Source organism: Columba livia, chromosome 10 (genome assembly GCF_036013475.1).
Source record: "Columba livia isolate bColLiv1 breed racing homer chromosome 10, bColLiv1.pat.W.v2, whole genome shotgun sequence".
In the NCBI taxonomy this organism is placed as follows: Eukaryota; Metazoa; Chordata; class Aves; order Columbiformes; family Columbidae; genus Columba; species Columba livia.
This window is the reverse complement of record NC_088611.1, coordinates 21,832,354-21,852,920: the sequence shown is the minus strand read 5'-3', so window position 1 is coordinate 21,852,920 and position 20,567 is coordinate 21,832,354. Positions and strand designations below refer to the sequence as shown.

Below are 20,567 nucleotides of genomic sequence, written 5' to 3'. Positions count from 1 at the left end.
ACAGATCTCAGAACCTCGTAGGAGACAACTAGTGCTAAATATCTCCTAATAAGCCTCGTATTGATTCTCTTTAAGCAATTAAAACATGCAGGTTTTTCCATCAATTCCTTCACAATGTGAATACAGGCAAGAAAACCCCAACCATGAAGCAAGGACCCAGCAGAAGGTAGGGCACGTTTCCCAGGACAGCCCAAGGAAAAGGAGCGAGTGGTTATCCAAATAAAATGCAATACACATGCAAAACATGAATAGGTAAAAAGCTTCCTTCTTCGATGTCCGAAATAGGCTCCTAACCCGTTACCAAATAGCTTCAAACTAAATTAAAAAAACAGATTTTTGAGAATTTGGAGATAAGAAAAGCCATTGCTTTCAAGGCAATCTGGTTGTGCTTAGGTTGCTTCCTTCAGCTCTCATCTGAAGAAGGTGTGAAAATGAGCTCAAACGAGGTCAAGATTTCCCTGGCCCTGCTGGTGTGCCAGGGCAGAGGATTAAACCTCTGGAGGATCAGTTCCAGCTGACTTTCTGGATGTGCTAAGACTCACTGTAAAGCCATTTTTCCAAGGGTCTAGCATAAAATCTAAGCACGCTCCTGCACCGAATCGAGCTTATAATTAAACCCTGGTAGGGTTTTGTTGACGTGACTGGTTACATTTAGCATCAAAGGCCTCACAGTTTGCCAGTGGTACATATTTAAGACTCTTCAGCAAAATACTCACATTTCTTCAAAAGAAAGAAAAAATAATATACTTTAAATCTATTTTTTTTTCAAGAACAACAAAATATGAGTTTAGAGGAAAAACTAGATATACAAAATAATTATTCAGCTGTTCAAATATTTCAATATTATTTTTGTTTGAACGCTAATTGTTGATTCGAAGTTTTCATGTTCACAAATTGTCCAAACACATGCCATATATAAAGAAATTTAATTCAGAATTATAGGCACAGCTGCTGGAGGACCCTGGGCAGGGATCCCATAAGACATAATTATCCACCATTAACAATATCTGATTTAAGGTGTTTCTAAATATTTGATGGTGGCAATGAAAGGTAATAGAAGACTATGGATAATCACAAATCAGAAGCAAACCTCCACATGCATTTTTACCTGTCCTCTTTAATGAACAAAGCTCTACCATTAACTCACTTTACAAACGTTGCTGCCAGAGAAATGTCTTTTCTGGTGGTGAGAAATGCTGGCGTTCAGCCCAGTTTTCGGCTGAGGTCATGACCAAGTTGTAAGCAGCACATCCCAGCAGAAAGTGAGGCCTGTGATGTTCAGATATTTATATCCCACGTGCTTTGCCTTGTTACCATGACACCGAAGCACCCAGTCCTACATCCTCTCTATATACGTGCAAGCTGGAATTTCATCTCTTCTGCACGAGCGCACACACGGATAATTCATTATCTGATAGAGAATATTGGCACCATTTCATACTAACCACATATTGACTTATTTCAAGGTGCTTATGCTCTGAACCTGTGCTGACATCTCTGTGGCGTTTTGCAAAAAGTGCATTTCTCCTGTACATTATATGTAGTCTTACATAAAGGCATAGAATTCACTGGGATATAAAGAACAGAAAACGTAACCAGAGGATTATTAGATCCCCAACTAGATGACTTTATTCTTCACAATAGCATAAAATTACAAAACTTTGTGTCAATGTTGCTGTCACTCTAGGAATTCGGGGGGACATCACAGAATCACATCCAGCTCTCCTGGACTTGTCTTTGCTGGCAAGCAAGGCCACACATTAAGGATATATTCATTTACATTACTTTCAAGGTGATGCCGAATGTCCTTTTTGTAACTTTTTAAAAAACTTGGTAAAATTTGCATAAACTGCATGAAATTGCCACCTCCTGTAAACCAACATTTTTGTGGAAATCAAACGTATCCTGGGGCCTTGCTGCTCTTATCGTGCAATTGCTCCTCAGCCTTGGGGCAATGGTTCAGAACTGAGTTTCTGTTGAGATATCTTTCAAACCTGAGTGCCCCCGCATAATACTGGATTTCTCTTTAAATACAGGAAATATTTATGTTTGAATAAAAGTGTGGCAGTTACCTATGCACACAGGTGGAGCTCAGCCTTTCTGACTTGTCTGGAGTTTGTTTTCTGCAGATCTCTGAGCAAGGAAGACACTGTCCATGCCACGTGGGAAGAAGGATCCAGCAGCTTCCATCATCTTCCAATTCACCTTGACGGATTTTCTTCCCTCTGGAATGGCCTACGTGAAACCGCGTGAAAACAAACAGCATGCCTTAAATCCAGTTTATATTTTTTGAACCACAGAAGAAAACATACGCAAAATATACTTGGGTTTATTATTTGAAAAACTTACAGTAGAGAGTTTTACCTTTGCAGATTAGGAAGAGTAAAATAACAATGTCTCTCCAGAAATAAAGCTATTTTCTGAGCAGCGTCCACAAACGTTGTCCAAGGTCTTGGACTGTTGCTGTCCAAGGTCTCGGACTGTTGCTGTCCAAGGTCTCCGACTGTTGCTGTCTGTGGCTGGAAACTGCACATCCCTCCACCAGCTGTGTCGAGTTACGGCTGTTAAAAAACAGAGCCCATGGGAACCTGCTCCAGGGGCTCATTTCCCAGGTCACCATCCCCAGGGCTGTGCCCACACCTCTGGGTACACAAGTGTCACCCCAGCCCACCCCACTGCCCTCCATGGTCACAGCTGGGAGCTCTTTCCTGAAGCATGGATGATAAAACTCACTTTTCCTTTAAAAAAAATAAATATCTCTCTCTATATATAGATATGTATAGATATATATCTCCATATTTTGGAGTTAAGAGACTGTCTGGAGATGGCAGAGGCTTGGGTTCAAAGGATTTCTCCTCCTCTGCCTGTTTTGCTGCAGCATTTTACATCCTGATCTCCCACTTCCAAAGCTGCAAAGCATCCAGGGGACAATTGCAAAGTGTCCAGAGGACAATCGTCTCCACCTCTCCCCCGAGGTGGCTGCACTGTGTGTTAGCAGTTAGCCAGCCATCCGTGCACAGGCTCAGGTGTACGGTCTTCAAGACAGAAACCTTGACCTGCCAGGCCCTACAGAAATTGTCCTTCTCACTCTTTGACCCAAAACCTACTTAATTACTTCTAAAAAGTAAAACATGTTCAGTATCAACAGGAGCTGTGCTTGTCTAACTCCCAGTGCACCCAGTCTCCCCAGTTTCACTTTGCATTTACAACTTTGTCTATACATCACACATGGGAATGGCAGGAGATCCCAGGCTGCCTCACCGGCTCCAAATGGACCAGGACCAGAGGAAAACCTTCCTCTGGGCCTTGCACAAAAGCACAAGAAATGCTCAGACAGAAATTTAGGCCAACCCTTCCTCTTAAAACCATCAACACAACCATGAAACGCATAAAGCAGCATCACTCCACCCTGCAAGCTGCTGGACTCTTCTCTCAGCCTTTCCACTCAGCCAAGAACTCCCACAGAAACGTTTTTATAGCTCAAGACTACTTGAGACTAACCTAAGTACTGCGCTCTCACTGCCAAATTTAATTTCTCCATGAAGCCTGTTAGCTCTGCTAAAAGCTCGCGATCCTTTCTGAGGGATGAGTGCTCTTCAGGCCACTGCTTGGCCTCTCCCGGGGAGGCACAATTAGCCATGGAATGAGTGTCGGTAACGAGCCCCACTCTCGATGCCCTGTTGGGTTTTCCCATTCTTCTTGTGCGTTCACAGAGAGCAATTCAAGATCTGAAGCACGTCTCGATGGCGGCTGCAGAACAGCTCCCTCCTGCCAGAAGAGCACTCGGGATGCTCGCGGGAACAGGGGACGAGATGCGCGTTTGGCAGCCAGTGCCGGTACACGGAGAGGGCAGCGCCGGCACCGCCAAACCGGCCATGCCAAGAACGCGGCGATCCGCATGTAGGGACAAGCCAGAAAGAAAATACCACCCAGCACGTTTGCATATGGGAAGGTGAGAGGGCAGATCCTATTACATATATATATATATATGTACATATATATATATAGTTTGTCGTGATAAAATTTCAAAAAAAAAACAGAGAGTGAGAGAAAGAAACAGAGATATTACAGTACCCAGAGTAAATTAAAGAAACAAAATTAGAAACAATCTGTGTTCCAAAATGTGGTCAACAGAATGCATCACCATGACAATTCTTGCTAGAAGCAACAAGGGATGCTGCCTGGCAGCGCGGGAGGAGCGGAGAATCATCAAAATGCAATTTACAGCACCAAAAAAGAATTAAAAAAAAACCCTGTAGTGGCATTTTGTTAATTTTTTTCTTAAAATGTGAGAAGTAGACTGGAGAAGCGTTACCTCATGTTGAATTGGATGAAAATCCTCATTCCAGTCTTAATGACAGAAAATCAGAGACATCCTTAGTACTTTCCTTAGTGGCTACATTGCAGACAAAACTAAAATAAAGATCAAAGATTTATATCACAGATATAAAATGAAACTGATTGAGAATCTCGTATTAAGCCACACAGAAGTTGGCTTTAAATAATAAAAGTGGTTTTAAAAAGAAATGCAAAGAAAGGATTCAAACACTCAAAGAAAACAGGATTCATTCCTTTTGAAGGTCATCATCTAGGCTAAAATATGTAGCATATGTAGCAAGAAATTGCAGCATAACAATGCTTATATAGGAGCTAAGGATTCCACTGAACTAACTAGATAAGCGATATATTCTCTGTTTTGGCAACACAGTAAATGAAAATGGATCAGTTTAATTTTGGGTAAAATGCAGATAATCTCTAGTTTGTTCTCACCATAAGCAAATACAACACTTCTGGTGGTTATCTTCACAGTTACCAACACACATAGCACAGATAATAGAGCTGACTGTTAATTATCCAGATAACACTGATGACATAGCTAATTGTTTCTAACCAGTTTATTATTGTTTATTATCTCCAGGCCCTCCCTGGGTACAGCCACAGCAGGTTGTTGCAACACCCAACAGCTCTGCTTTTAGGGGTCACTATTTATTACATTTTAGGGAGTTCGGGCATCAAGGATAAATTTCTCCTCTTAAGAACGTAAACCTGTAGGAGTCCGTCGGAATGTAAACGCCAGGGCACGCGGGTGGTGGGGGCTGCCCTTGAGCTGGAGGAAAGCGGGTTAAGAAACTTCTCCTTTTGAAAACAAACACAAATTCAGGGCGATCTAAACACTTCACAACTATCCAGCAACTTCAACAAGTTGTCTTCATTTTTTACTGCTTAAGTACCATTTCTCATCAAAATACTTTTGTCAAATATTTCATTTTGGATGTTATTCTATGTTAAAGAAAACAGTAAATTACTTAGCAACTAAAAAGAAGTATCTGATGTGGGGTCAAGTTGAACACTTTTTAATTTCCTCTCAGAATCAACAATTTTTAATCATTTTTTCCTTTAAACAAAGCTTTATTTTTTTACCCCAGGCAATTTAGAATTGCCAGGGAATAAAATAAATATATTAGCCTTGGCTAGGCACCATATAAGTAATGTCTAACAGAGTTATAATAGGGAACACAGAAAAACTCCATTACATTCCCATTCCTTTACCAGAGACAGAACCGTCTGGTTAGAGCAGTGTTTACATATCTAAGTAATATCTGATGCTCAGAGAAAACTTCCCAGCAATGAAATCAAAGCTGGCAAACAAGGTAATCAAATACTGTCCCAAAACCGACTGTTCATGTAGCTGGGGAAAAAAAAAGAAGAAATGAGAAAAGAGACAATACGTATAATATTCATCATTCATAACAAAAACGAGTCACTTTAATGAGCGACTATCCCTCCATACCTTGTGTAAAAGCCAGACTATTGAGCTAACACTCTGAATCTTTGACAAGTTATTTTCCCATTGTATTGCCTAAAACCATAAAACCTTTAAGAAGATCTAGGGCACAATATGTACACATACGTAATTAAAACGACTCATCTTGGTCAGATAGGGATTATCTGATGCATGCTAGTCGTCTTTGTCACCCCTTATTGTTCTGAACAATGTTATTAAAAGAAAATCAAATTAAAGATGAAAAATAATTGCAATATATATCAGAGCAAAAAACAGACATTAAGTGCATGGAATAAATAGCTGTAGGGAAAAGCTTTAAAATATTGTAAGAGCTTCAAAGAATAGCTTGTATTTCAAACACATTTTTATCTCTTATTCTTCTCCCGCACTTTTTTTGGTGTGGAAACAGGCTTAGAACTCAAAGATAAAGAACAAATAAATGTTGTCTTTCATTTTCAAATACAAAATGGGGACCTCAGACTCTTTAAGCTGTAAGTACTAAATCTGCTTCCTTCAGAGTTCATCTTACCAGAAGTCTGGTTTATAGATAAAAAAGAAGAAAGAAGCAATATCAATGCCTAGGCAGATGAACACTGTCTTTTATTTCCCCTGGAAATATTTCCTATGGTTTGCTCGTCCTCCAAATAAGTGGCCCATCAGATACGAACCAACTGTTACCACGGCTGGAACCAGCTGCAGAAATGATGTTCACACATCAGGACTGGCAACGTGGAACTGCTCATCCCCAGCAAATCAAAGCTCCTGCATCCTGGCGTGGTTCATGGGATGCTCCTGCATCCCGGCGGGGTTCACGGGATGCTCCTGCATCCCGGCGGGGTTCACGGGATGCTCCTGCTCCAGTGTCAATAAGGGAAGAGCTGGGTTGTGACTTGACTGCCGTCTGCTGTGTCTGAAGCAATCAGGGCATTGGCATTAACCACCCAATAACATGATATTGTACATTTCTACATTTTTCCTACCAAGTTACCTGAAACTGCTTTGTGTACTCAGTCTTCTGCGTCCTCGATTCATGCTGACGGTGAAGGGGATTGCGGTTTTCAGAGGCACACAAGGTACAAATTTGCTGCTTGTATCATAAAACACTTCTCTAGAGCTCAAAAAGAAAATGAAGATGTTTCCACAGGTACCACAAAGACCGTAGGAGCGTGAGGTTGTGCAAGGGAGGGAAAACGAGCCAGGGTTGCACACTCACCTCCTCCACATCACCCCAGGGCTGGTGACCAGTACGGACTGAGACAGCGCAACTGTACGGCTTGGGAGACCATTCATAACAACTTTGTTCTGTGTGAGTCATTCTCATCCAACTGACTAGTAGAGACGTGACCACATTAAAAAAATAAATAAATAAAGACGACTTTTACTGATGCACAGCATCCTGCTAAATTACACCAACTATTCCCCCACCCAGTATCCCCAGTTGCTGTCGTAGGCTGGGACGCCTGACTAACACCCTGCGTTGCGGGGGGATCTGCAGGGACACCAGCAGCGGGGACCTCTGCGTGGTGACTCACGTCGTCAGCCACCCAAGTGACAAAGTGTTGAGTTTCCTCTCCACCCTGTGTCACGGTGCATCAGTCAGCGAGGGGGCACAACTCGCCTCTCCGCATCCTTCCAGCTATATTTGTTGGTGAAAAGACAGAAAAACATGCTCCTGTCACATCTTAAAATAAAATACATGCGAAATTTATGAAGAGCACCAGATGATTGTGCGCAAGGACGAAGAGATATTCATGCAGACAGTGACACCTCCAGTTCCTTCGTGCTTCCTGGAGAAGGCACCAGCAGAGCCGGCAGCTTTGCCCCAGTACCCGCCGCCCCTCTTGCAGGGGGTGGGAAGGACAGGGGACGCATTGGAAATGTGATGAGCACCAAAAAATACCCACAAACAGGCCAAATTCTGGTCTAACTTGTAAGACAAGCTGGCAAAGGGTACTGGGGGAACACAGAAATGTGGGATATTTTGAAACACGTTCATGTCACACAAATTTAAATCTATGAAAGCCATGTTGATGCGTCTTTAACCATTTTTACTTTCCAGTATTTATTTAAACTAGTCATTCTTCAGAGCGTTTTACAAGGATGGATGGTCTTTTCACCGAAACTGTACATCAGCGATTATAAAATGCAGAGGGCAACACCATCCATATAAGAGAGACCTGAGACGCAGAAAGGTTTCGGCTTCTCTAAACCTCATCTGTAAGCAGAGGTAAAATGGAAGAGTAAATAGAAGAACTTGATAGCTTCATGTCAGAAAAGACATGAACCGTGACACAGCAATGTCAGCAAGACTCAAATGAGCTGTTAAAATACCTGGAGTGAGACAACACACAGTTTTCTGAAGTGGCAGATTGAAAAAAAAAACACCACCAACAACCTGATAATGGGTCAAGAATGATGAAATCTGTGCCTTGTTTCTGCTCTGCTCTGGGACTTCCACTTTAAATTTTTCAGTCAGAACAGATTAAATTGCCTCGAAATTAAAGTGTCAAGGTAGAACTCAGCAAGTGTAGTTCACCGGCTCAGTGAAAACATTGGCAGTGAGGGAAACAGGAAAACAAACCTCGCTCTGGTTTTATTTGTAACACCTGAACCTGAAGAAAGCGCCTTCACATAGACACAGTCCAACAGCATAAATATGATAAACCCCAGGCCCTGTAGCCATGGTATATAAGGAAGTTTTAAGTGCCTGTCAAAAGATTTTAAATCAGATTTTTGGAGCTAAAATACAATTGAGCTTTTCCAATATCATATAAAACTAAAAATCAAAAAAAGATTCAGGTTTTTTATTGACCTTCAGGAGAAAAAATATTTTTGATAGCTGAAGGGCGTTGAGGGTGGCAGAGAACAAGCAGTTCCAGCTCGTGTGATTATTGAGCAAACTACTGTTTCAACCATTTTTTCCACTACTTCAAGCAATGGCTCAGCACAATTTAACAGTTTCCAACTCAGTAACTGGAAAGGCTCAAGGGTCTTGATTTTTCTAGGGTGAGAAGGGCAAGCAACAAACCAGAAGCGTTGCTGCTGCCAGGGCACCATGACCTTTGTCTGGCACAAAACGTGGCTTATCACAGTCTGGGCGCCCACCTCTGCATCTTCAGGGGATTTTGGGATGGAGACGGAAAGCTCTGCCTTGATTTAAATATCTCCAGTAATAAAATTACGCGGAGGAAGAAAACTTATTTTTCTTCCTGAACCCCTGATGAGTTCCCTCAAAAAAACCCCCCAAAAACAGTCATGTGTTTAATTATTTCTGAGGAGATTCAAGCAAGCACTGTATCAGTCATACCAGGTGCTCCTCCCAGAACGGCCTCTTCTTCTCTCAAAGTTTAATACACCTTTTGGGACATCTTATCAATTGAAACAAGACATCTTCCTCGGATCATAAACTCTGAGGGGACTCAGTAGATTCTGCTGTTTTATTATACCGACCTTTAGACCATCCTCTGTCGTTTTACTCCTCAGTTTATATATCAGGAAATATCACGACGTACTGAAGCGTGCACGCTCGCCCCGCACAGCCCGTCCTTCCCATCACCACAGACAGACCTGAAACTCTACTCACTCAACTGGAAGTCACATTTCTTTGAGTGACTGCTGGAAGCAATGGGTAAGAAGGAAAAAAACCCCGTGTTTATAAACCATTTTTAGCTGGTGTCAGCTATCAAGATTTTGTTATTTGCTTACATCATTTACTTTTAAAGGCATATTTTCTCTGTTGAGGCTATGGTTTGAAAATTCCCTGACATTTTAATTGACTTGATATTCCAATTCACTGGTCCAAAAAGAGACTTGCTCAAGAAGCATAATCTGATTTCTGTGTGGATCTCCCCCCTCTTGGAGCCTCCTGAAGGCTGCTCGCTTGCTGCAGAAGTTTGAGCTCCACTGGCTGCACTTATTACAAAAACTTCTACCTTTGAAACGAGTCTGGAAAATCCAGTCATGGTGAACGGCAATCAACCAGTAACAATCTGCCTGCAGCTGACTGACTTGGAATTAAAGATTCCAGACCAAGCTTTTCATTTCTTCTTTTCAAGCAAAGACCTACAACTTTCTGGAGCTCTGCATAGCTATAAAAGAAAGACTTCTTACGGAAGCTGTGGGTTAAAATTGTACCTTTGGTCTCCAGCTCAAAGGAGGAGGCGCAACATGATGGAGTTGTGGATGCCCCATCCCTGGAGAAGTTCAAGGCCAGGCTGGATGGAACTTTGAGCAGCCTGGTCTGGTGAAAAGTGCCCTTGCCCATGGCAGGTGGGTGAAATTAAATTACCTTTAAGGTCCCTTCCAACCCAAACTGTTCCCAGATTCAAAATATCTGCTAAATTTCAGTAATTTTGCATTGTATAACCAACAATGTGTGTTTTTATTTTCTTCTGGTATCTTCTGCGGGTTAGAAATATGAGGATCTGGTACTGTTTATCCAATTTCCAATGCTTCAGGAGAAAACGAGTCTGGGATTTTTTTATATCAGCAAAGAACAGTTTGCTTGCTTCAGTAAGTTGTAGGTTAATTGCTCCACCTGAGAAAACAATGATAATGGCCAGTTCTAAGTAAGATTCAGTTTCAAGTTGCTTAAGAACTGAAAGCAGGTCAGCACGCACAGTCAGGTTCCTCTGTGCTTTTGTTTTATTTAGCTTTGCAAATCAGAGTTCTCTTCATTTCCCGAGTCTCTAATGGGAGAGTAGAAAATGAAGTTGCAACGCTGAGATTTTACATTATTATGTTCCCCATCTAACAGCCTAAATTGCTACACCAAGAGTGAATTCCAGTCAGAAGTCTCTATTGATCTACACCTCTGGGACTAGATCTACCTTTATTTTCAAACCCTGGTGTGTTTACATATGGCTGGAATAATCTGGAAAACTGTTTACAAGCTGTCCAACGTAATTAAGAAGGACTTTTTCTTGTGCCTTTGAGGTCACATACTAACAAAGGTGAAACTTGCTGCAGTAGCTATTTTAAAAGGATCAAGGACAGAGAACAATTACTTGGAGACTGGGGACCAATAAAGGGAAATCCACAGAGAACTCTAAAGACCTAAGAAATAATCTAAGTGATGCACTAAGAACAGAGGGAGTCAGGAGAGGAGAACTTGCCAAACAAAAGTTAATGCAATTTGAACAACTTGCATATTGTTAGATTGAAAAAAACCAAACAATCAACCAAACAAAAATACCCACAACATAATTCCAACAATTTAACGTCGGGCTTTTTCCTTGTCCAACCAACTGAGCCGCCTTGGCCGCAGGCTCAGGTTGGCATTGGCTGAGGGGTTGCTGCTCTCTTGCCTTTTGGACAAGAGGCCTGACCCACAAGTATCACTGGAAGCTGCAAATTTATTATATTTCCTCCCTGGACTGAGTGTGAAGGAATTTCATTGTGTAGCCTGAGCTCTACTGCTTAAAACAATTCAGCAAGCGTTGCATCCATCAGAGAATCACAGCACCTACGTCAGAGGTCAGGGTACAAAGCGTGGGGCAATTAACAGAATATCATTCTGTAAGTACATTAGTAATAAAGGAAGACCAAAAAAAGGAGTGGGAAAAACCATTAACCAAGTAAACTGAGTGTTTAATGAGCTTTCTTTGCTTCAATCTTCATGAAAAAGGCCAACTGAGAGCAGATGGTCGGCACAATAATACTGCAACAAAGAGGGAAGATTGTAATCTCATAAAAAGGGAATGGTGAGAGCGCCTCGCTAATTTAGATGTTTTCAAATTGGTTATGCTGATGAGCTTTATCTTCACGTACTTAAGGAGCTGTCTGAAGCAATATCAGAATCTTAACTATTACTGTGGAAGACTGAAGAGGGAGAGATGGGGAAAAAGCAACCATGTCTTTAAGAAGGAGAAGATATGGCTTTACATACCAGCTCATAAACCATCCATTCACACAAAAATACTCAATAATTCTGTAAAAAAAACAACAAGATACTGAAGGTATGAGCAGCAGCAAACAGCATTTGTTGAATTGCACTGTTCCAAATGTGTTTTCCTCTATGGGACATAAAGGAGACAGAGTTTGGCTTTGGCCTCAGCTGTTAACACGGCATTTGGAGAAACATACCCAGGCTATGCAGCTTGCTAGAAAACCATTCATTTCCAGAAAACAGTTCTATTCAAAATGAAAGGATGAATCAAGCACAGGCGCAGAGACACCTGCCTTGAGCTCAGCATTATTAATTTTTTCATTAATGACTTGGGTGATGGAAGAAGGAATATGCTCATTAAATTTGCTGATAACACCGTTCAGGGAAGGGCTGCAAGCACAGGAGAGGACAGGATTAAAATTCAAAAAGGTCTTGACAGTTTGTACAAGTAGTCTTTCGAGAAAGCGTGTTATTGAGGAGAGACAATACAAGATACTATACGTGGGCAGAAATAGTCAATTGTGAAATTACGGACTGGGGAACGACTGCAAAGGAAGTTGGGGAATGGGAGCTGGGGATGGCTGCTCTGGAAGAAACAATCATTCTGGGGTGGGAAATGGAAGCATGGCTGTCGAGACGTGGGAAATCATCCTTCCACTAGGTTAAGACCTAATATGTCCTCATTGGGGAAATATATTCTGTTTTATATACCAAATGTTAGTAAAGTTGTGGACTATATGCAGGGAATTGAAAATGGAAAACGAAGGAGATCAGAGGCATACAAAACATCGTCAAGGGGTGAAACGAAGTTGGGGAACTGAGCCTTAAACCAAAAAAGGGTGTGAGGACAGAACTTAGAAATTAACAATATATTCAAGATAAGAGTAGAGATGAAAGAATTACCTGTTCTTCAGGGTTTTGCCCTATCAGCCATGAAATAGGTGAAGATTCATAGTAAATACCACGGAAGCCAGCCAAGGAGCACACCCAGAAGGGGCAGAGCTCGGTGCAGCACCGGCACTGCTCCTAGGGCAGCTCCAGTGCAGGGACTGGCCACCCCATCGCCACCGGCCACTCTGCTGCAGCCACTGTCCTGTGAGCCCAGTCGATGTCTGACACCAACCACATACCAGCCCTGCAAACCATTTACCAAAAAAACCTTTGAATATTAAATGAAAAATTCAGGAAGGTCAATTAAACTGTTCATGGATATTTAATAAAAGGGAAGATGAGAAAAATAATCAAATAAATGACTTGCTCCAAATTATCACTCTATTTTACCTGTAGTTCATTACTGACTCAGATTAATGAATGCTGAAAAAGATATTGCTCTCATATGAATATTCAGACTCTGCTACCTGACTGCAGAGTTTCAAATGGAAAATGTAATATATCAATTCATGATGAATTTTTTAATAGAGTCAAATGCCAAATGTCCTCAATGGTAGACCTATCATTTAAAGAGATCACATTGGTATACCAGACTATGGAGAAGTTCCCTGCTGCAAATACAGGACACCAAACAATTGTTAACACGAGGAAATGAACTCGGGAGCATTTTGCTCCGGCTGGCGCGGGAAGCGCACGCATTTCCCCACAGAGCTCACCACACTTCAGCTGCCTTCTGTTATAAATAGTGACAACTGTGAAAAGACCTAACCCTCCCCTCGGTGTTCTGTGGGCTTATTTTATTCATTTTCACCTTCAGTACGGGAGCATTTGCCATGGAAAATGCTTTTGTACTTAGCAAAAAATAAAACCTGTGAATCACCAGGGAAGCTGGGTGGGAAAGGTCACCAACTGGCTTCTCTGTAGCAGCAGACGTTTATTTTATCATTGCAGGACCTGAACTCATTCATGTGATCATCCAGCTTTAGATTTCAATAGACGGGATTTGGTGAAGGTGAGAATCTTATGTTTCTTCAGGGAGAAGTAGAAAGCGGGTGATGAACAGCCTGCTGCTCAGTGCTGGAGCTGATTTACCTACCCCCATATCATTAAATGAGTTTATTCCACTTGCTGAGCTCAGGGAGTGGACCCAAACAGGAATCTTGGGATGGGTAACTGCGGAATAGCTCCTCTTTAGCTCAGTAAAGCTTAGTTTATATCTGTTACCCGGTGAGTTTAACCCTCCCCAGGTGAGATGAGCTCCATGCCCAGGAGGGAGTTAGTCCCATTTTGCTGCACCCGTATCTGCTCCATCAACACAAACCCACTGACTCAGGCAGCAGCTTCCTGACCAAATGTCTCAAGTGGAGCATGCAGAACCCTCAGAAGGTGCTGGGAGATTTACAGTTCCAAGCAGCCATGGGAAGTGTGACACGTAGCTCCTTCAGAGCAGAAGTGCAGGAAACTTTCTGTAGAGCTTCCAGCCTTTTGTGCGGGGTCGCAGCACACGATGGTGATACCTCCCTCTCACCTGAGATTTAGTTAGCTATGGGAAGATTATCTTTGCAAACCATGCTGTTAATTTATTTATGTGGAAAGGCGGGTGACTAATTGCCTCGGTTCCTTTGGAAACCCCAGGCTGCTCAATAAAGGCAGCCGGCGTGTTTACAGCTCCGCAACAGCTACACCTTGTAAACCGTGTCCTTCAGCACCGCGCTCGCAGGCTGGGCTGCTGCAAATAACAGCTCTCCAGAGTTACATAAGAAGCAAAATTTCCTCCTTCAAAGCATTATAAAGAAAGATAAAATGACTTACTTAAAGCCAGTCGTGTCTTCACGATGATTTAGACCAACTCACTTCCCAAGTGGAACTGGCTGTGAATACAACACAGTCATGTACTGTGGTGCCGGGGACACAAACTCCTTCATGAAGCCTCAGTATCTCCATAGTCTTGGACCACGTGGCCTCAGCTTTTTTTTGATGGATGTGCCTTAGTAAGGAAAAGATTTAAAGGAAAAAATGCATTTACTAGTCCTCTTCTTCCTTCCAACAGCTGAATTGTCTTCAGATTCTGCAAAGCCAGGTTGTTCTGTCCTCTAAGATTTTTTATAACTTCCATTTGTTAGTGAAATGCTGATTTAAATGGCAAAGCTATTTAAGCTCAAAGGCATTTAAAACTCATGACAGTCATCTTAGACCCTTATCAGCCATTTTATAGATATATAGCATATTCATAGATAATTACATGCAGAAACATCCATAACTTGCCTATGTGTATGTACATGCACATATTATCTACTGAGCAATTTAGTAACTAAATCTCTGCAATAAATATGTTCTGAATGTCTTATCTAATTACTCTGCTGCATAAGTCATTTGTTCACACAGGGCTTTTTCTTACTTTCCTACCTTTTTCATTAATCCTTCCCCTAATGAAGAGGAACCCCCTGGAGCGCGTCTCCTACAAGTCTGGCGTCAGGACCAAATCCACAAAAACACCTTAATTCACTGTTTCATATTCTCCAGCTTGTAGCTTCATAGCAAGGAGCTAGGCCCCTTCCGCTCATTATTCTTTGTTCTTATTATTCTTTATTCTTATTTTATTCTTTACCTACTAATATTTCTACCACATAAGGTCCCTCCTTTTCGTGTACCGTTCCAGATGCTCAGAAGACCCTGTCGGGTACTGCAACACATCTGAATTTCCCCCTTTTCTGAGCAGAAGGTGACAACTACGAGTGGAATAAGGAGCGTGGGGCAGCGAGGCAGAGCTGGGGGGACTGGCCGTGCTGCCGGCAGCTTGCAAAGCAATGCAGGGAAACAGGTTTGAAATGAAGTGGGACCCTGAAGGAAAATCCCGGCTGGCAGGAGCGGGGCACCAGCGCAGCTCCTGTGTCAAGCTCATTCCCCTTTGCCCTGCTCAGCCCGGGAGGACTCGGCTCAAATCGCTTGAGTGGTTTTAATCATAGATTTAGTTTTTCTTTCTTTTTTTTTTTTTTTACGGCTCAGTGCAGACTGCTCTTACTTCAATCCAAACCTCTCACCCCCAGGCCCGACTTTTCCAATTACTGGTTTAGTTCCTTTCCTACAGGTGAAGGGGCAGCTTGGAGATCTGCAGCTTTGCTGAACCACTCAAACCTTTTCTTTACTATGCATGCGTCACAGCAGCTTCTTCTGTTTGTTAAGGTTTTTTTGCACGGAAGCTGCTCTAGGTTACCCACATTACCCGTGACACCCAGGCTGTGCCGCGGTGTCACACATCAGCCATCCCTGGGTCTGCATCCCCCCTCCTGCAGCCATCTCGCTTCAGCCAGTATTTCCTCGCTTTCCCCCCCAGAGAAACCAATATAAACTTATGGCTTTTGGCTCTTATTCACTTTTTTCTAACAGAGACATCCCAAATTCATTTTTGGCCAGAATTATGTCTTTTAGCAAGAAATGATCTTCTATCACCCAGAAATCAGGTGGTACATCTCACTCGCTCTCTCCTTTATCATGTGCTGAGATGTTGCTGCCCAGCTCTCCAGCCCATGCCTCTACCTCCTGTACTCTTCTATAGAATTGAGTCTGCAACAAGTTTTTCCATAAGCTCCATGACTAACAAACCCCCACTGTACGTGGACTGTGTTTTATGGTGCTGCTGATGCCCGGATTTCTCCATATGCGGCTTTCCTGCCCAGATGCTGCTGCCAAACAAGTTTTGATGTCCAAGTTCTGCCTGCTTTGCTCTGGGGCAGCCCTTCCCTTTAACCAACTTCTTTTTAATAAGTGTCTTTTGGCATTTAATTATCCATGAGTTTCCTCTCCTAGTGGAAAACCTCGCTGATTTTACATTTTAATGTAAAATCTAGTTGATTTTACAGAGACCAAAATAGATGCAAAAGGCTCGGCATTTCTGTGGGTATCACATGAAGCTCACTTTCCTGAAATAAAATGGGTCAAACCGGGAGCTGGGGTGGGTGATTTGTGGTTGCACAGGAACCTGGGGAACACGGAGAGTGACGGGGGCAGATCCCTCATTAGGAAGCGGAGGTGGGTGCAGCAAAGCGCCTTAAAAAGGAAACGAGGACATACAACAAGTCACATTAGTCTACATCCAGATTTGGCCCAAGCAAGCACACATTGCCAAAATGGGAAAATTATCTGCTAGTTCTTAACGGGTCGGGATGAGGTAGAAATTGGACTGCCTGCCCGTTTCTCCCTCACTCTGCTCCACACACCCAGAGTTTCCAAGAAATTATACGTGATAAATGACTTGTTTTCTTCATGCTGGTGTTCAGGTGTCGCTGAAGTAGGAGAGCGGGGAATTACAGCCCGCACTGCTGCTGTTATTATTATTATTTGGCAGTAATTCCTCTAACTTTCTTCCCTGGAGGAAGACTCAACGAGCTGCTCTCCTGCTCCCAAGGTCATCCCACCAGAAAATATTAGCTATTTGCTTCCATTAGTTTCAATTATCGAGGTACAGAAAACCAAATAACAGTCAATTTACAGTATTTCATGGCTCACCTCAAGTGTGGGACTGGAACACTTACCCCAAAGCACAAGTGACTACAAGACAAAGTCTCCATGAAACCTGTGGCACCAAGAGGAGATCGAGGGGACCTTCCCCTGCGCCCACTCCCCACACAACCTCGGGGAGGGTCCAGCTCTTCCATTTTTCTGTGAAAAGAGGCAACTCAACATATCGAGAAGCCGAGTGGATTAATTCCTAATACAATTACCACTCTTTTGGCCTCCTTCATAGGCATCAGAAGGTGTGAAATAAGTAATTTTCCACAGTTTTAGCAGTACAATATCCACAGTCCCAAGAGCTGCTGCCGCATTCCCATGCTGCTGCTTCCCTTTCGCCTGTGTTATTTAAATCCTTTCTGACTTGCATTGTAATACAACATCTGTACCCTCTGCCTCGCCATGTGGTAGTGGCCAGTGGGCTGTTGGTTTAACAGATATTGCATTTCAAAGTGCAAGCAGTGATGATTAGACACGTGTAGATAAATTACCCCACAATCTCCGTAACTTCTTTCCATGGGAAATGTCTGTTTAGTCTTCACGAAACAACCCTGAAGGACAAGCCATCGCATGCCAAGGATGTCCTACATCCAGATGAAGTCCAGGACCGAACCAGTTCCTCCATGGCTTGGTAGGTTGTGGTTCTTCATGGAGGAAGAGTTGGGTTGAGTTTGTTTTTCCTGGCACGGAGGAAAGATTGGTTTGGTGTGCTTGGGCTCCTCCATGGGAGAGAGCAGAGGGAGGTTCATCAGAAACCCTGGAAGAAAACAGAGGGAAAAAGTAAATGAAGTCAACAGAGACAGCAGAAGACATGAGATGTCCATTTGTGTTACAGTCAGGATTAGTGCCACCAAGGCATGGTGCTTATGATAAGCTGGTGAAGGCAAGAAATCCCCCAAGTGCGGGGGTTTGGGGCCAATATTTATAGGGGCTTCTCCGAACATTTTAACTGTTGATCTCATGGGTTCCTGGTGGGAATGAAGAAACCTGTGAAAACCACGTCATCACCTGAGCAGCGATGCTCTTCAGGTTGTAACCCAGGAGGAAGGAAAACCAAAAAAAAAATCATTAAAAGTGCAGATTGCATGGAAAACACCAAGATAATACCGGTGGAATGGAGGTGGTGGGGAAACGATCCCTGGGCTTTGTGAAGTTTCTTGAATTTGACTCCTGAAAAATTCACCAGCGTGCAAACACCCATCGTTTCTGCAAGGAGAGGAGCAGGGCAATCTCACAGTAAGCCTGAAGATTTCAGATCCTGAACACCCTGGCAATCACTTCTCCCAGATGTGATCCGGAGCGTTCTGTCAAAACAGCTTTGAAACTCAGGGTTAATGATGTTCAACACAGGGACAAATAACCACGAACGAAGATGGGTTTGTGCACGTAGAGAGGGCAGCAGCAGTGGGGAGAAGGAAACAATTTTTGGCTTTTAGCCTCATTTATCTTCTCTGTGTTTAGACATTTGCTCTTTTTTTCCCTCCGTTTTTTGGTTGCTTTATTTTCTGCCATACAAAACACTTAGAAACCCCTGCAGGCTCTGCTGAGCCTCCACAGTCATTGGCACATCTTATGTTCTGAAAGAGGAATATTGAGTTGCCACAGACTATGGAGTTTATACTGGTTTTCAGTAATGCCTGCGCACAAAATAGTTTTCAGTTGGCTTTCTAAGTACCCAATATTGCCATGGCATTCCCAGTTACCACACATGGCAAATATCACTGCCATCGTTATCCAGTTTGCAACAGCAAAATTGAGTTTCAGCTGCTCCCACAACACATGGTGAATTAGAATATGGGAAACTTTGTAAGAGACCATGAACATCAGCGGGAGTTTGACGTCAATTTAAGAAAGGAGACATTTGTATTCTACTTCTAGGAAAATGAGTGTGCAAACAGCAAGATTTACCTGCCCAACAAAGAATTTACCATGGGAAATGGAAAAGAGCCCAAACACTCAGCAAACGGTGAATGTGCTGTGGCCAAGGGGAAGGAAAACGCCAGCGGGAACGATACTGAAGCTGATGAGCTTCAATTCAATGTAGTTTTTTAATTTCTGGGCTTGTTTACTCTTGTCGTCTCTGCACAATGGAGAAGCGCAACACTGGAGGTATTCCTAAAGTGATTTTTCTCTAAATATTTTTCAAGTTATCTGTAGTCCAAGGAACACGATAGATATGAATTATAGCTCTTAGTATTAAAATACCCAAACAAATTATTAACATATAAGCATTGATATGATCTATTCAGAGGCGTTACTTTGAAATATGGTACAGATCACAGTGCACCTATCTCGAGTCATAAAACTTGTCAAAGGTACCAAAAGTTGATTGCCTTGGAAGATTCATGCAGCAACACTGGAACACTTGATTTAGGCCTGAAGAACCTTTTATAATTCTTGCAGGCAAGCAAGCATTTCACAAGATTTATTTAAATCCAGAAAAAATCATTTAAGAAGACAAAGCAGCCTTTTCTCCTAATCAGATGAGACAGAAATTATTCCAGACCACCGTAAAGATCCAATTTTTCATTTTTCTTCCTATAATTTTATACTACAATCAATCTTTTCACGTGAATTATTTTCTTAAACACAGCAGTTATTTATTATCACAACAAAGCAAACGTGTTTTCACCATAGTAATGTACAAGCAAGAAGTGCGTTACACCCAAATGACGCAGTGACACTGATTTGTTCCACTGTCTGTGCAGTGTCAAGTTGTCCAAGTGCGTGATGGCTCCTGTGGCCCCAGCACTTTGCCCCAGTGCTCCCAGTTCACCCGCTGATCATCCCAACCAGCACTGTGTTCCCAGCCCCGCCGCCTCCTGCTCTCCCACAGCACTGCCTACCTGCCATAGTTTGGACAAAAAGCCCCATTGTTTTCACTGACGTAGCTCTGATTGAGTTTTTGTTGCGCAAACGAGATAAAAAATCACAATAGGAAAACTTCTTGCTACAATAAAATTGCGAAACGGAGAGAAACATCAGCAAACAGAAGGGACCTTAATGACAAAGTCTCTGGCAACACAATTTCTCCGCAGTTTGCAATGCAACCCGGAGCAGCCTCTGCCTGGGAATTGCCTTCTGTTTCCACAACTTTCCACCAAGTCTCAGAGAAAGCAAATTTCAAAGTGTTATTCCTGAAATGCACGTTCTCCAAGGATGCTATTCCAGCTTTTCCTAAATGGAGACGTGGTCTCAAAGCCAGAAAGATGGTGCCTTTGGAGCAGGATCTGTTCTGGAACTCTTTCTGCAGTGGTTAAAAAGATTCGCTTGGGCTGTCAGGAACTGCAGTGAAAAGCACTGAAGCACTGAACTCTTAATTACAAAAGGAAATGCAAAAATTGTGGCAATTAACCTTTATTGAGGCTTGAAGCACAAAGGCATGGCTGGAGGCTCCCGCGCTGATTTCTGAGAAAGAAAACCTTTGTTTTCTGGAGTGAACTGTCCCCACGGCTGGCTGTGCCTGGGGACCGGATTGCTGTGCTCATGATCCTA

General features: G+C 42.7%; 1 protein-coding gene and 1 long non-coding RNA gene across 2 annotated transcripts in view; both read right to left on the bottom strand.

Annotated features, from left to right (window-relative positions):
• The window catches only part of GRM7 (glutamate metabotropic receptor 7), a 267,872-nt gene extending 265,354 nt beyond the window's left edge, over positions 1-2,518 (bottom strand). Inside the window, exons 1-2 of the mRNA XM_065075811.1 lie at positions 2,365-2,518; positions 2,073-2,235 (exon numbers count right to left, since the gene is read on the bottom strand). The gene's annotated coding sequence lies outside the window, so the exon portion shown is untranslated. The remainder of the gene's footprint in view (positions 1-2,072; positions 2,236-2,364) is intronic.
• Positions 2,519-2,575: 57 nt separating this feature from the next.
• On the bottom strand, positions 2,576-17,826 carry LOC135580483 (uncharacterized). Its single transcript, XR_010475195.1, has 7 exons — positions 17,564-17,826; positions 17,096-17,222; positions 14,376-14,550; positions 12,576-12,807; positions 6,999-7,114; positions 6,774-6,899; positions 2,576-6,695 (listed from the first exon to the last, which is right to left on the bottom strand). It is a non-coding gene; the product is annotated as an uncharacterized LOC135580483 (long non-coding RNA).
• Between the last annotated feature and the right edge of the window lie 2,741 nt (positions 17,827-20,567).